Below are 16,313 nucleotides of genomic sequence, written 5' to 3'. Positions count from 1 at the left end.
TTCCTTCCTTCCTTCCTTCCTTCCTTCCTTCCTTCCTTCCTTCCTTCTTTCTTTCTTTCTTTTTTTCTGTGACAGGGTCTAGCTCTGTTGCCCAGGCTGGTGTGCAGTGACACAATCTCAGCTCACTGCAGTTGCCACCTCCCAGGCTCAAGTGATCCTCCCACCTCAGCCACCTAAGTAGCTAGGACGACAGGCATACATCACCACGCCTGGTCTGGCTAATTTATTGTTGCTGTTTTTTGTTTCGTTTTTTGTTTTCTTCAGATACGAGGTTTCACCATGTTGCCCAGGCTCTTCTCAAACTCTTGAGCTCAAGCAATCCTTCCGCCCCAGCCTCCCAAAGTGCTGGGATTACAGGCATGAGCCACCATGCCTGGCCCATATTTTTCTCTTTCTATCTGAATCCCCTTGCCCCCAGTGTCCATAGCAGAAAATTGAGTACTTAATGACATATCATATTGGAGTATTTTCAAATTGTTCCCATGATTATCTCATCTCACCAGAGCTCGCTGAGCATTTTTGCTTATATAACTCATATACTGACCCTCACGCTTCTGGCAAGTTTCCGGAGCAACTCTGGCACAAATTGGTGTTTAACAAATTATTGATGATTGACTTTTATATAGTTATCTGAAACTACAAACGTGAATACATTTTAAGCCACCACAATTTTTCTCCTCTTTTCCCCATTATAATCCTAAGGGATTATGTAAAACAGTTATATTGACTTAAAAAGGGCTAAAACCCACAATAAACAAAACAAAAAAACAGCAAACATGAAAGAGGTGAGGTGGTGAGAAATTCTAAGAATTATATTAGGCCCACCTGGGTAGATCAGTGCAACAGTTACTCTTCAGATTTCCTCTGTTATGGGTCATGTATTTGAGCAGTTAAAAAATAAAATAAAATCTAAACCACATTGACCAAAAAGTTGAATCATCCTTTTAAAGAAAACTTAATAAAAGTTATGCGCAGATGTAGCTAGTACTAGAAAATCAACCAAAATGTCAACAGTCATTTTTAGTATTGTGACTATAAGATTGTTGATGAGTAATTATTGAAAACTTCCCTGAATTTGTCCTGGATTTCCTTTCAATAGGAAGGAGAAAGCTTAGAACAGACTGAGGTGTCTGTCCCTTGGTTGCCAAAGCTGCTCTAGAAGGGTGCTCTGTAGAGAGCGCCGTCTGTTATGAAAAAGAGTCAGGGATCTGACACTACCCCAAGCCCTTTTCTTTTACATAGGAAATGGGAACATATGAATGTGTTTGTACAGCGTCTCTACACCCAGTAGTTCTACCAGACACTGAGGTCAGAAACTACAATTCATGTTCGCCTCCCAGCTGCTAACCAGCTCCGGCACATAGCAAGGCCTTCGTTGACCTGAATTAGGCAAAACACACTAATATCTATAGTTATTTGGCAACAGGACCAAGTAAAGTTTATCTTACCACTCTCAAGTTTTATTTATACAACTGTCGCTTTAAGAGGCCCATTTGTTTATGGTAAAGAGACCACTTCGAGTAGGACAAAAAAATGGACAGGGTCAAAGCTGGTTCTTTGTTGCGAAACAAACCAACATCATTTTAATGGATTCAGTCTGGTTTTCTGAGGATTGGTTGGGAAGCTGGTTTTGGTTTGTGTGTGCATTTTGCAAAAGTCCACACTTTTTCTATAACTTGTAGACCTCGATATTGTCCTTCTGAACTCTCCTCAGGCTATGACATTCCAAATGACCTAGGATTGAGAGATGCTTTCTGTACAGCCTAGAACAGCTGCCTGGCAGCTGCATAGTGGAGGTGGTGGCATTTCAACAGTGCAGATCAGTGAAAGACCCTTTATTATCTAGTGGCAGAGGACTAGGCTGTAAAGTGGATTGTGTGCTCAGGAATCCTTTGAGATGAAAGGTATGGAAGAGGGAGAATGGGCTCTATTCAGCCTCATGGAGGGCAGATATGTGCCTGAGAACAGAGACTGTCTTCATCGACTTAGTGCATTGGGTGGAAGGGGGCACTGGCAGCAGCGTCTCGTGGGCGCAGAGGGTGAGGGACCCTCCTGTGGCTCCTCTGGGTGGCTCTGAGTCCAGGCATACAAAGGCACTGTTAAAGAATCACTGCCCTGTTGCAAGAATCTTGTGAGGTCCCCTGAAACAAGAAACATTTTCTGTGTTCCCACCCAAGAGGGGGTGCAGAATTCTCTCCTAGGGGTAGAGGGTGGGGACCACACGAATGGGGGGAAGCATAATGCCCCTCACCACTCCCAGCCCTTCCCAGATGCTGGTTACTTTCAGCAGCACACCTCACGGAAGGCCGGCAACACCTCTGTGAAGCAGGGAGGGCAGGGATTAGTATTTCCATTTAGTGGAGGAGGAAAATGAGATTCAAGAGCTTCAGTGACTTACCCATACTTATGTGGAAAACAAACCAGGTCTGGGGCCAGAACTCACATCTTCTCATCCCAGTTCAGTGTTCTTCCCTCAACATAAGGCAGCTTCTCCGAGACTGCCTTTCAGGCGTGCGCTAGAACCCAAAGCCACACAGACCCACAGTGTGGGGAGGGCTGCCTACCAACCTGCCCTGCTTTCTACCCACTTGACTCCTTCCTGCTTTCCACGCCAGATCAAATATGCACTTATGACAGTAGACTCTTGGCAGCAGGATTTGGGGGGGACTGGTGATAAGGCAGGACATTAAGGTGACTATAATGGCAGCAGCAAAGGCATACTAATGTCTTCAAAAGATCGACAGTACTGTCTCTTAAAGTAGAGCCCCGCCTCCAACCCCAACCCCAAGGGCCTTGTGGAGCCTCTCAAATGTCAAGCAGAGGCAAACCAGAAGGCAGGCTCAGGTACTCAGCCTCTCTTTGGAAGGGGCTGGAGACACTCTAGCTTCACGGAGCCATAATAAAAAGGAACTTGGCAAACAAGCACAAAGTAGACCAAGATCTCCCACATCTCCAGTCACTCCAACAGGCCTCTAATAGCACTCCAGTACTTTAGAGGACATGACAGAAAATAGTTCCCTTAATGGGGAAATGGCCCTTTTTAGTACGACCTTACAGAATTTCTGCATTGGCTATATCCTGAAAAATGCAAAAATGCCATCACCCTGACTCTTTTGGATCCAACAGCTGAGTGGCTGGGGACGGTTTCCTTGACCGCCATGATGGAGACTAGGGATTGAGCACATGCTCTGTGTTCTTCACAAGGGCAGGTGTCTGCGCCATAGGAAAAGAGAACACTACTTGCAAAACTACTCTAAAATATAGAGAAATGGCCAGGTGCAGTGGCTCCTGCCTGTAATCCCAGCACTTTGAGAGGCCAAGGCGGGTGGATCATTTGAGTCCAGGAGTTCAAGACCAACCTGGGCAACATGGCAAAACCCCAACTTTACAAATAAATACAAAAATCAGACGGGCATGGTGGTGTGCACCTGTAGTCCCACCCAGCTACTTGGAAGGCTGAGGTGAGAGAATCGCTTAAGCCCAGGAGGCAGAGGTTGCAGTGAGCTGAGGTGCCACTGCACCCCAGCCTGGAGGACCCCATCTCCAGTAAATAAATAATAAACAAATAAATGTAAAATATCAAGAATTGACTTTTTTTTCTTTATTACTGATAAGACAGAAATACAATGCCTCTCAAAGAAGAAAACCCTACATTACTGTCACCTAGAAAGGCAAGCCACAAACAATTTGTTTCACTTCCATTTACATTTTTTTAAATGACATAGGACATGCTGATTCTGAAATTTTAGCTGGTATCAGAACCTCCTGGAAGGCTTGTTTAAATACAGTTTGCTGGGCTTGGCCTCGGAATTTGTGATTCAATAGATCTGGGGTAGGACCTGAGATTTTTATAGTTCTGACAAGTTCCCAGGTAATCCCTAGGCCACTGGCCTGGGGATGATGCTTTGAGAATCACTGACGTGGAGATTTTTTAATTTTTTTTTTAATGGAGAAAGGGTCTTGACTAGAAGATTACTTCATATGAGGACTTGAAATCCCAGCCAGAGTGGCTGAGGTTGAGTCCAGTTTGACCCTGGATGACTTTGGGGATGGAACAGGCAGTTACCACCTTCTCAATGACACTGCCTACAGCAGTGCAATCTGTTTCCAATTTAAAGGAAGAGGATGAGCGCTCCGCAACACTCAGCTCAGTAAGCCTGTCATCCGCAGGCTGCTCTGCACCTGGAGCTGAGCTGGCATGATGCTTACGGGCTTCAGAGAACTTTGTGAAGATTCTTACTGCCTTTACTCTGCAAGGGAGTTTGTCATGAGTATTCTAAACACCATTCTCAAACCAGCTCTAGGGAAAATTATTATTTGTTTTTCTTCTACATTCTCAGGGTCTCATCTCCCCACTTCCATAAAACTCACCTCTCTCTTCGTTGCCTGCCTTTAGCCAATGCTTCTCAAAATATGATGATACCCCATATTGCTGGGGGATCTTGGTGAAATGCAAATTCTGAATTAATAGCTCTGATATAGTGGGGCCTGAGCCTCTGCATTTCTACCAAGCTCCCGGGGCTTGCCGATACTTCTGGTTCCTGTACTACACTGTGAGTAGCAAGGCATTAAATAATTTGAGGCTTCTTAAGATTATCTATAAATTCTATCTTTTATTCCCTGGCTACCCTTCTGCTGGGTGCGACTAAATGCTAATGGAAAATCACATCTACTGCTGTTAGTATGTGCGTTTAGCAACCACTGCCTCTCCTGGCAATAGTATGCTAAAATGTGCAGGACTCTGAAGCTCCTTGAGAATGACACAGTAGAGACTTTCAATCCAGGGACTGGCCACTCAGGTAAAATCTTAGAGTTAGGGCCAGTTCTTATTGATCTCTTTTTGCTGGTGAAGGAATCAATTCCTAAGGCAGGATGAATTGACTCAATTATTTATTTATTGGCAATTTATATCTTATCTCCTTCTAAAATGGATTTAAAGCAGTGAGATCTGATTTAGGATCAGGCTCTCTGACTAGTAAAAAGTCCAGTGTAAAATTTTCCTTTATGTTTTCAACTGTGTCTTTTTATAAAGAAGAGAACAGGGAGGAAGATGGCAGGGAGAAAAAGAAGGAGAAGGAGGAAGAAGGGGAAGAAGAGGAAGAGGAGGAAGAGGAGGAGGAGGAGGAGGAGGAGGAGGAGGAGAACAAGTTGCTCTTTTCTCCAGCTTCCCTATGTGGATGTACCCAGTCATTTTTTTACTTCTCAGAAATTTCATTGCATCAGAACAGAATCTCAGTTATTCTCTTCCTTTTATCTAAAACAATGCCCGGCTCAAATAAAAGTAACCTAATGCCAAGAACCAAATGAAAAAGGTGATTTATCAATAAATCATGGAGCTTTCTCTGACCATTCATTCTCTCCTGTCCCCTTTGCCCCATCTGTCACAGAGTCCTTGCTGCTCTATCTTTCCCGTTGCTCTCACATTCACTCTCCCTCCCTCACTTCCTTGGCCACCAAATAGTCCAGCCTTATGACCTCATGTAGAACATTACTATTAATGCCTGGCGTATACTGGCAATCTGCTTTGGAACAGCCAATCTACTAAGAGATTTTATGCATTTAACTCCCACCGTAATGCTATACAATAGGTGTTATGAATCCCATTTCATAGGTAACAAATTTGAGACTTAGAGGTGAATTCACCTACCTAAATTTTCATAGTTAGCATGTGATATATATAGTACAATGGGTTTCAGACTCAAGCTCCAGAGCCAAAGTTCTCTTCCACTACTGAACAAAACCACCTCCTGCCCTCTAGATGCATCTGTCTGGCTGTGAATCTGTCCATGTGCTTATTGGTCTATCTCAGCTTACTCTAAAAAAGAAAAAAAGAAAAAAAAGAAGCTACTTAGAAAGTATTAACTGTATCAGACCTACAGTTCTCTTCTTTTAGTGAGACATGACGATAAGGTAATCAGATCTCCTTCAGTAAGTTGGTAAGCTCCGAAAAACATTCCTACCATCCTCAGGCAGCCCCTCTGATTTGAGACTCTCTTGGTCAAACCACCGTCCCTAAAACATTGCTTTCCTTACATTGCTCCCAAGCTTCAAGAACAAACAGGGTTCAGGAGACAGGCCTTCTCATTTACTTTACTGTCCAGCATCTGAACCCCATTTCCAAAGTTGAGGAATCCTCCATCTTAAGAAGCAGAGTTCATTGCTGAAAGTGCCAGAGAGTTGAACTGCTAGTCTTGCCTGCAGCTATAGTCTGGGCATGGAATCTAGGACCCACCATCTGACTATACCACCCTCAACTTTAAACTGGAAAAAGCCTGGGCCTTGGCGAGGTCATTTTAACAAACAGTGGCAGCAGCTATGTCTATGCTGCAGTTTTAGCATCAGAGTTGAGGACTGTGGTGCCCTGGAGCAAGTCCTGCCCTGATGCCCGCTGGCAGTGAGAGAAGAGTCTTCTCTGACCGATTCGATTACAACTGGAGACACAGCTTCTGAAGCTTCCCAGAAAGTCTCAGTGCTTCCTGCTAGCGTTTGATCATATCTTTTCAAACAGCCAGAATTAAATCACTCGGAATTGGGGTTAGGGCCTTGCTGCCAAGTACGCTGCCTGCTACAAAGTCCCTGACTCATCAAGCATGAGGAGCAGCCACTTTAACCCAACCACCACCTACAGCACTCACACCTTAGATGTGGAACAACAGAGGGAGCCCTGTGAAAGACAATCCTTCACCTCTCGTCTCTTTTGTTATGTCATTTTCATGACAAATTTATTTAAATTGACCTGCCATGCCCTGCCCAAGTAAGGAGAGGTCGTTGTGAATCTGGCACAAGCATCTGCTATGACTACTGACCTGCAGGATAGGCAGAAAACAGGTCAGAGCTTTCTAGAGCCACCACTCCTAGGACTTGGAACCTTGACCCCCAACCCTACTGCCTGGAAGAGAGGCTGGGGCAACATATGAGTGACAGAACCCAGCAGAATATGCTTCTCATCTTCAGTGCACTCACATTTTGGGGGCAGGTGTCTGCCTGCCCACAGCCGTGCTGGAGCACACCTTGTGGTAACCACATGGGACTGAGCCTCCTCTTCCCTCTCACAGGGCCCAGAGCTGGCATCTGTGGCGCATGACCCGTGGGAGTCAATCCATGAACTCCCCAGTGACCCACAGCTACCAAGAAAAAATGACTTGGTACAAAATGCAACAGGCTGGTTCAATCAGATTTTCTCTTTGGGGCACTGAAATTGAAAATAAATACAAATAAATAAAGCAGATATAAGCTGGCAGGAAAAGTCATGCTATAAGATAAGATGTGGCTGGGCACGGCGGCTCATGCTTATAATCCCAGCACTTTGGGAGGCTGAGGAGGACAGATCATGAGGTCAGGAGTTCAAGACAAGCCTGGCCAATATGGTGAAACCCCGTCTCTGCTAAAAAATATTAAAAAATTGGCCGGGTGTGGTGGCACATGCCTGTAGTCCCAGCTACTTAGGAGGCCGAGGCAGGAGAATCACTTGAATCTGGGAGGTGGAGGTTGCAGTGAGCCAAGATCACGCCACTGCACTCCAGCCCGGGCAAGAGAGAGAGACTTCATCTCAGGAAAAAAAAAAAAAAAAAAAAAAAAAAAGGACAATACGTGAGGGGCCATTGTGGACCATGAAAAGCCAAGTTATGAAGAGGCAGTAAACCTGAATAAGCAGAGGAAAGGCAGATGAAATGTGAGGGAGATTCCTTGTAGAGTGAGAAGAAAGCCGGTACTGGGAAGGCAGCTGAGTCTCATTAATGGGGGCAGTAAGTGTGAAGACCCAGGAACTGCAACAAGGACAATAGCCACTCTGGGTCTGGAAGACCCAAAGTCCTGCCGCTTCTCTTCCAGATCACTTGATTTCCTCAGGTCTCTGGGCCCAGGCATCCTGATCACAGAACACCCAGGATTTGAGGTCATTTGAGGGCAGCTATGTTTTTTTGACCAGAAGAGACTGTCTGGACATATGGACACATGTGTCTGCCAAAACAGGGCTCTGCTTCCCAAAAACCCTGACTTTAGGGATGGCTTCTTCCTTCCAAAGGCACAGAAAGAACTCATAGGCCAGCCATTCCAAATGTAACTCGTGTATGGAGAAGCATAAACGCGGCAAATTAAGGCATGTTCCCTTCTAAGAAAACAATATTGGGAAGATAACAATTAGCACTATTAAAAAATAGCATAGCATTGCGTCTCACATCTATTGTTTCACTGTGGTTTAAGATTATTTCAGTTTTACTTCCTTCTCTTTGTTCTGGGCAATACTTCAGTGACTTCGCCCTCTGCCTTTGTACGTAAAATCATGGTTAGACACTGAAGTTTCGCAATGGCGTGTGACTAAACAAGATTTGGCCCATGCCTTTTGAACAGTTGCTGATCCCTGGGCTTCCGTAGTCAAAGCTAAACTCTTCTGCTGGTTTTCAAAGTCCTCCTAGCCAGGCTCTACCCTCCCTATCCAGCTTTATTTCCCTTGTCAATAAAAACCCATTAACTCAGGCCCAAACTTCCATTTTTATAAAAGGGCTCATGTAGATTTGCCACAAGCAGCTAATTTGTCATAACTTCTAAGCACATTATATCCCCGGGACAAGGCTGGAAAAATAACGTCTGGGCCCTTGAAGATATTTCTTTGCCTTGCTGTTGTCACAGCTAAATGGAGTGATTCATTAGCCCTATGAGAAACGCCTGGCTGTCATTCTTAGAAGATATTACAGTTACTATGCAGTAGCAAGTCAATATTCAAAGAAAATTGAAATCTCTCCCTTCTCTGAACTCCCATAGTACTCTGGGTTTACAGTTCTCACAGTCCTTATCATGCACAGCTTTGTACTGTAGTTATTTCTGCACATGCACAGCTCAGCTCCCTGCTGGACTCCGCTCTGACAGCTAAGACAGGTGTAGGCTGCTGTCTCTAACTGTGCCTGGCACTGAGAAGGTAATCCATAACTATTTGTTTTTACTAAAATGAAACATGAAACTTAGTTTTTGTTTTTCTTTTTAAAGTAACTACCTTTCTTGTTCCAGACAGGGGGATAAATGATGTATGGATTCTATGGAATTATTTCCCTAAATCCCCAGAACATACTTATGAGGTAGGTCTCACTCATTGTCCTTGTGATCTTGGTTAACATGGGCATTCCTTCACTGGTAAACCCACCCCCCATATTGTTATGCTTCAGGTGATTAAGAAAGTAACTGAGGCCTTTCAAGTGAAGGAAGAATGCAACTTAACTCCAACAGCAAGCAATCTAAATTAACCTCTTCAACTTTCAACACTTGAAGAATGTTTCCCCATGTGCGGTCCTCACAAAATAGTAGATTCACAGATATGTTAGACTGGAGTTTCTGTGAGTCATTTAATGAATAATCAAAATGCAGATTCCTGAGCCTCACCCCAGATCTACCTGACCAGGAGCTTTGTAAATGAGATTTTAAAATACACCTAAGGTGATCTTGTTGTGCATATAAATTTGAGAAACTGTCTTAGACTGAGTCTGCAAATCAGTCAGGATTTGCTAGGTTGCTGCAGTAACAAGCAATACCAATATCTCCTCAGTGACTTCGTGCATGAAACATCAATATCTCACACCAAGTCTTTTGTGGGTATCAGTAACTCTCAGGGAGGTGTCCTCCATGAGGTGATTCGGCAATCCAAGCTGTCCTGATTCTGTGACCTTCATTCCAACCTGAGGCTTGTTCACAGTCTTAGGAAAAAAGAAATTGAGAAATACTAGTGATCACCAGTAAAGTCTACTTTAGGTGAGCTGCGTCTGAGTCTCCATGAGCATACTTCACCCTTCCAAGAAACCTTAAGTTTGCTCTCTAGTTGAGTGAAAGCTTACAGCGACAGAGGAGAAGGGTGTGTAAATCAACATTTGCATCTTCCAGGACCACTGCAGACCTCCAGAGAGGAGAGCAGAGCAAAAGGCAACAGTCATATTCCTTACTATTTTCCTTTCTTTGTGTTTCTATACCAAGAAAATTAACTAGATATAGAAATTTCATGTAATATTGACAATGAGAGAAGGGTGCTATTATTTCTATGAAAATCCAAAGGAAGCCTCCTGATGCTGCACACTTAACTGGAACCACTTCCAGTCCCTGCAGAGGACTTAAGTATATTTCTCTGGTAGGTCTCAGGGTTTCAACTACCCATTCATTTCCTTTGCTCTTTCTCCTTATTTCCCCTGAGTTTTCTTACTCCTTGTTTTACCATGGAACAGGCAAATCTATGCAGTTTCTTTTCTCTCACCTGCCTGAAGACAGCACATAAGCTCTTTGGTTTGCTGGCTATGTTTCTGCTCAACATAATAATGAGGAGAGGAAGGGAAAGAAAATTCCTGACTTAGGAAAGGGCCCAGTAAAGTGCAGGTCACATAAGAAGAAGTTATATTTACGCTTGAATTGTCTTCTCTCTCCTCCTGGAGGAAGGGACCACATGCCCATTGGCTCAATGGAGGCTGGATGGAGAAGGTCAGTGAACAGAAGACGGAGGCCTACTGTGTTTCCAATTACATATCCAGAGGAAGCCAGAGACTCTAAAACAGGGAAGGCAAGAACCTTGAAAGGACTTTTGCAAGCTCTATAAGTTTGTCATTTTTCTTCTCCTCAGCTGGAAGGTGGCCTCACATGCTTCAGCCAGACTTAGATGTACTATGTATGTATGTACTAGAATGCACTATAAGAATGCCAGGAACCAGTGTGGTCTGTAAAGGGGGGCCTCAATGTAATGCTGAGACAGGCTTATTGGCAGCTCCAATAGGAAATTATGAGCAGAATATTTTATTTATATATATATACACACACACACACACACACACACACACACACTACACATACACACACTCACAAACACGCACACATGCACATTTTAAAAGCTTTCTGCAATAGCCATCCAAAGTCTAAATTGAAATATAACTGAAACTAGGACTTAACAGTGCTCTCCTCCTCCCCTGCTGCATCTCTAATTTTCCTTCTGGGGATTTGGGCTGCCTCGACCCTCCATTTCGGAGAAAGTCTCTCTGTATTTCCACAGAGCACTGAAAGAGAATTTAGAGACTGAGTCTAGAAGCCTCATTTCACAGACATGAAACAGGCACAGAGATGTGGTGAGAGGCTGAGACTAGATGGAAAGAAGCTGGGTCCTTCAGTCCAGGACACTTTTCTAACAGCCCACTGCCACACAATCTCAGGAGGACTGCAGCCAAGTGCAGCCAAGTCTTCTTAGAGAAGACTTAGAGATAAGGATAAGAGAGTATCTTATCCTTTTCTCTGTGATGGAGCAATAAATAAGGCTAATGGTGGGTAACTACATTTGTCACATCTTATGCTCAGATCCTAGACTCAAGGTACTCACGGAATCTCTTTTGTTTCCGGCAAGAAAATGATGTGTTGAATCACTGACAGGGAGGCACAATGAGAGGCCAGGTGTAGGGTCCATGTTTACCTTCCCTCCTCCCCCCCGGCAGTCCTCCTGCGGACTTTTTAAGGCTGCATTGGCCAACTTAAGCCTTTGTATATGAGGAAGGTTAAGCCAAAACAGTCTCCTCTCCCTGTGGTTCTTCCTCTTCGCAAGAAATAGTAGTACTGAGTCTTCTTTATTTTTTTAAATTTTCTTCCTTTTTTTTTTTTTTTTTTTTTTTTGAGATGGAGTCTCACTCTGTTGCCCAGGCTGGAGTGCAGTAGCACCATCTCAGCTCACTGCAAGCTCCGCCTCCCGGGTCCACGCCATTCTCCTGCCTCAGCCTCCCAAGTAGCTGGGACTACAGGCACCCACCACCATGCCCAGCTGGGTTTTTTTTTTTTTTTTTTTTTTTTTTGTATTTTTAGTGGAGACGGGATTTCACCATGTTAGCCAGGATGGTCTCGATCTCCTGACCTCATGATCCGCCCGCCTCAGCCTCCCAAAGTGCTGGGATTACAGGTGTGAGCCACGGTGCCTGGCCCAGTAGTACTGAATCTTATTCCTCAAAAAAAGAAAAAAAAAAGTCTAAATAAATATAATCACCCACTTCCTTGTTTCCAGGTTGTCAAGATAAATCAGGCTCACTGTTCCTGCAGAGTCCCTTAAACCTTTTGTTTCACCTAAGGAGTAGCTGACAGTTTCTTCAGCTTCATGCATCCAGCCTGGCATGCCCCTCATGACCAGGGCAGACCTGTACACCAGCCTGGAAACACAGAGAGACTTCTCTGAAAACAGAGCCTTTGTTCATGAAGACCACTGTCACTACTTGTGGACTTCCTGAGGTTTTTTTTAATCAGCTGTTGAAGACCCTTGATTCTCACCCAAAGCAATGTCAAAACTGATGCTGGTAGAGGAAACTATGCAGGAAAGCCGAGAAATATATTGTTGGGTATTTTTTTAGCACTAGAGTTTTTAATCAACTCTTTACCCAAAGCCTGATACCAGATCAAATCTTAAATTTCATTCCACCTTTACAGACATATGGCTTAATGACTGTCATGAGATATATTCCAAACTTCTTCATGTGGAAGCAAGGCTGTTGACTGGACACGCCAATCCTGGGTCCAGCCACATCCACAGCTCCTTCCAAGCTGACCAACTCACACCCCTTGGTAGAAGGGAATTCATCACATACTAGTTTTGTGAACCGCTAAGACTTAGTTTCCTCATATGTTAAGTGAAGGTAATTATAGAACAACTTTATGGGATGATTAAATAAATATGGAGGTGAAGAAATGAATGTTGACTAAATGGAGATAATGATTAAATGAAATAATATCTGTGAAATGCCTAGAACAATGCTAAACAAATCTTAGCAACTGTTGACTGTTACATTATGTGACTCCGCTTCTTCTCCCAGGCACTCTTGGGCCACTATTGTGTATCTGAACACAATTTGATTCATACATTGGACAGCAACTTATGCTACTCAAGTTCCATGGGGGACAGATTAGCCTGATCCTGCAGAGGAACCCTGGTGGGTAGGTTATACTTCAGAGTGTGTGGCCCATCAGAAAACCCTTTCCGGTCCAATCACCTCATCCTGGAAATCTGAAGTCAGACATGCTGAAAGAAGGAGGTGGGTAGAAAGGGGAACTGAAGGTGAAACTAAAGATAGTAAAAGGCTTGAGTTATAGAAAAGGCCAAGAGGGCTTCAGCAATGAGAGTTACAAGGAGGCAGAAGCATGAGTCAGCAGAAAGCAAAACAGACAAAAGTATACAGAGGAGAAGGGGAAAGAGTAAACCACTCCAGATGGAGTTAGAGCAAATTAGAGCAGACCCAGGAAGCCACAGCAGTGGCTTCACTAGACTGAAGATCTATGAGTCCTGCTTGTTCTGAAGTTCCAGTTCCTCGAGGTCTGTTATTTATTTTTCCTGCTCTTCCTGAGGCCAGGCCTTTCTTAGGTTCCTGAGCACACATATTTTTACAATAAGCCATCCGTTATTTGAGAGCCTTCTGGTGGATCTCGTTTCCTTGCAATCAAAAGAACCAAATTACAAAAACAAACAAACAAACAAACAACAAAATAAAAGCACACAATCTGATGCTTCAGCCTGCCTTTGCAAGCTCCTCTCTCAGGTTTGCACTTCCTACCAGACATAAGGCAGTGTAGCCACACCAGCCAGTCTCCCGTCCCTAAACACACCCTCGGTAGTCATGCTTCAGGATGTGTTCTCATGCTACTATACAACTGATGCCTGCAGTGCCCTTCCCACCCATCTCAAATCCCCCTTACAGATCGCAGATGGTGTGGGCACTGCTAGTGCTTCTTCCAGATTCCCTCAGAGCTCTATAATTATTTCTATACACCTGGTGTCTGGCTTCTGGGTGCTTTTGCTTCCAATGGACCACATGGTAACTCTCTTCAGAGGCCCACCTTCTGGCAACTAGAACCAGTTTGCTTATCATTTCAAAGATCAGAAGTGTCTGGGTCAACATAGCTTCCCAATCCTGCCCACTATGACCCTCAGACAAAGGCCGACGAGTATGAGACAGTAAGAAGCCAGTTCCTTTGCTTGGAAGCCAGGGGCACACTGTGAGGTATAACTTACCCTCCAGGGCTCCCCTGCAGGATCAGGCTAACCTGTCTTCCACGGGACTTGAGTAATCTCATCCTTACTGGAGTCTTCTCCTTATCCTCCCTTGCTCCCTACACCCCTTTTCAGGTTTCTCTCAGGAGCACTTCCTTAGTAGTCCATTTGCCCACTCTCCTCAGGGTCTGCTTCTAGGGAGGCCAAGCTAAACGGCGAGGTGTTTATGCAGGGTAAACACCTCCTCTCAGAACTTCCCTTGGCAGTTCCCTCTTGCCACTAGAACTCTGTACATTACTATAACTAACAGCACACTTCCTGGTTTTCATGTTAGATTATGCGTTCCTCAAAGGGGAGGGTTTTGTCTTGTTAATGTTTATTTCCCCAGTGCTTAGCATAATTCTTGAAAAATATATTTTTAAAAATATATTTGTTGTACCTCTATCTACAATTACCCTAGAGCTATGGAAAGGAAAAAATTATATAGTCACTGATTTCTAAGAGCCTCTGGGCTTCAGTTTCCTCATATCTGAAAAGAAGGTAATTATTTCTAAGGTTTCCAAAATCTATGATCTTATATTTGAGCAGGATAATGACAATTTCTCATAATCAGCCCTGCCAGTTAATGTCTCATATCAGGAAAAACTTGAAAACACGAATGATTATCTTTCACCTTTGAATCAAGAGATCTGATTGTCCAGGGACAACTTACAAATCCTCAATTTTATAAATGTCTATAAATGAGCCAGACAGCTGCAAAAATATTTTTAAAACCTCTGCATCACATATTCATTCATTACTCTATCATCAAACAAATGTTTATTGAATGAGTATCATGCCTAAGGCACTGTAAGCACTGAATGAACAATCAGGCTTGGATATACAATTAAAATATGCATAATTATTTACAGTCAATAAAGCTTACATGTGCATTTACTCAATGCATAACAAACTGGAGGTGATTAATATGATTTCCATTTTACCCAAGTCTCACTGGAGCTGAAGAGGCTTATCCAAAATCACACAGCCAATAGAGACCTTAAGCCCACCAGGTCTTTTGGCTTCAAACCTTATCCCACTTCCACTCCACCATATTACTTTCCTTTGCAAAACATCCACAGGAATCAGCCCTTTACCACATTTTCTCATTTGCTTTAGCTCTAAAACATCTTGAGATGTTTTTGAACATCATCATTGATGACCAGACTGTTTTAAATGTTGCAAATATCTATTTAATAAGGTAAACGCTACTTGTACTCATTTAACCTCTACTAAGTCTTCGCAAATGATGTGATTTCATTCCCAAGGAAAAAATGACACTTTCTTTGTTGGGCACACATACCAATCCAATACAAATATAGACACTTGATAGTAGATCATACCTTTAAATAAAGTTACATATTTATAGATGTATTCAGTTGTAATAAGTCATACATAAAGATGCCTTTAGTTATAGAAATCTAAACATATGTTTATATAAAATGCCAACATATTTCTAGATAATGGTATCTGGTGAGAGTACAAAAAGCTTTAAAACACTTGTTATGTATTCCTAGTAAACCAGAATCATGCTCAGAGCATTCAAAGAGTAAGGTGGGGAAAAATGGCATAAAACCCAAACATAAAAAACACCAACACAATAAAAATATTAATGAAATATCTAGAGTCAAGCAACATACAGTGAGAATTAGGTCTGTCAGCCACCATAAAGTGAATCCAAGTTTTCATTTATGTCAGAAAAAAAAGAAACACATAAACCTGATTGGGAGATTAGGTGCTGGGTGGGGTGGAGGATAAATGCAGAAGAGGGCCAGCTTTATAAGGGAGGAGATCAAGTTTTGGCCGAAAGGAATAAGGACTAATGATTTGTGATTAGACTGTCATCAAATTCAAATGTTAAGCTTGCAAAGATGCCTCAACAGCAATCAAGTTGCTTGTTTGGTGACAAAGAAAGATCCAGTTACAGCAGTAGTATAGTTTAAGACTTTCTAGAGTGAAGCACTTAACCACAGAATGAATGTCCTGTATGCATGAGCAGGGCCTATGTACCATGGACGGCCCTATAAGATGATGAAGATTTAATCTTTCATTGGAAGACACTTGGGTGATGCTACAGGATAATGAAGATTTCATCTTCCATTGAAGGATACCTCAAAAGTCCAGATCTTTGGGTCTTTTCTTTTAGGGAAGTTTCCCTTGAGAGGAATCGTCCAATCTCCTACCTGGGGTACTGGGTAGAAACCTGGGTTCCAGAAATCTAGGAACCAATTAGAAAAAAAAAAAAAAAATGATGGGATCCTACTGTTCAGTGTGCAAACTTTAATTCAAGCCCTTATTT

General features: G+C 43.2%; 1 long non-coding RNA gene across 1 annotated transcript in view; it reads right to left on the bottom strand.

The window, feature by feature from the left end:
* Positions 1 to 14,252, bottom strand: part of LOC111552756 — a 246,961-nt gene extending 232,709 nt beyond the window's left edge. Inside the window, exon 1 of the long non-coding RNA XR_002734723.2 lies at positions 13,997 to 14,252. This is a non-coding gene — a long non-coding RNA (uncharacterized LOC111552756). The remainder of the gene's footprint in view (positions 1 to 13,996) is intronic.
* Positions 14,253 to 16,313: the final 2,061 nt, after the last annotated feature.

The sequence above is a fragment of the Piliocolobus tephrosceles genome, chromosome 6 (genome assembly GCF_002776525.5).
Source record: "Piliocolobus tephrosceles isolate RC106 chromosome 6, ASM277652v3, whole genome shotgun sequence".
In the NCBI taxonomy this organism is placed as follows: domain Eukaryota; kingdom Metazoa; phylum Chordata; class Mammalia; order Primates; family Cercopithecidae; genus Piliocolobus; species Piliocolobus tephrosceles.
Note: the sequence above shows the minus strand (reverse complement) of the source record. Positions and strands in the feature narration are given on the sequence as shown.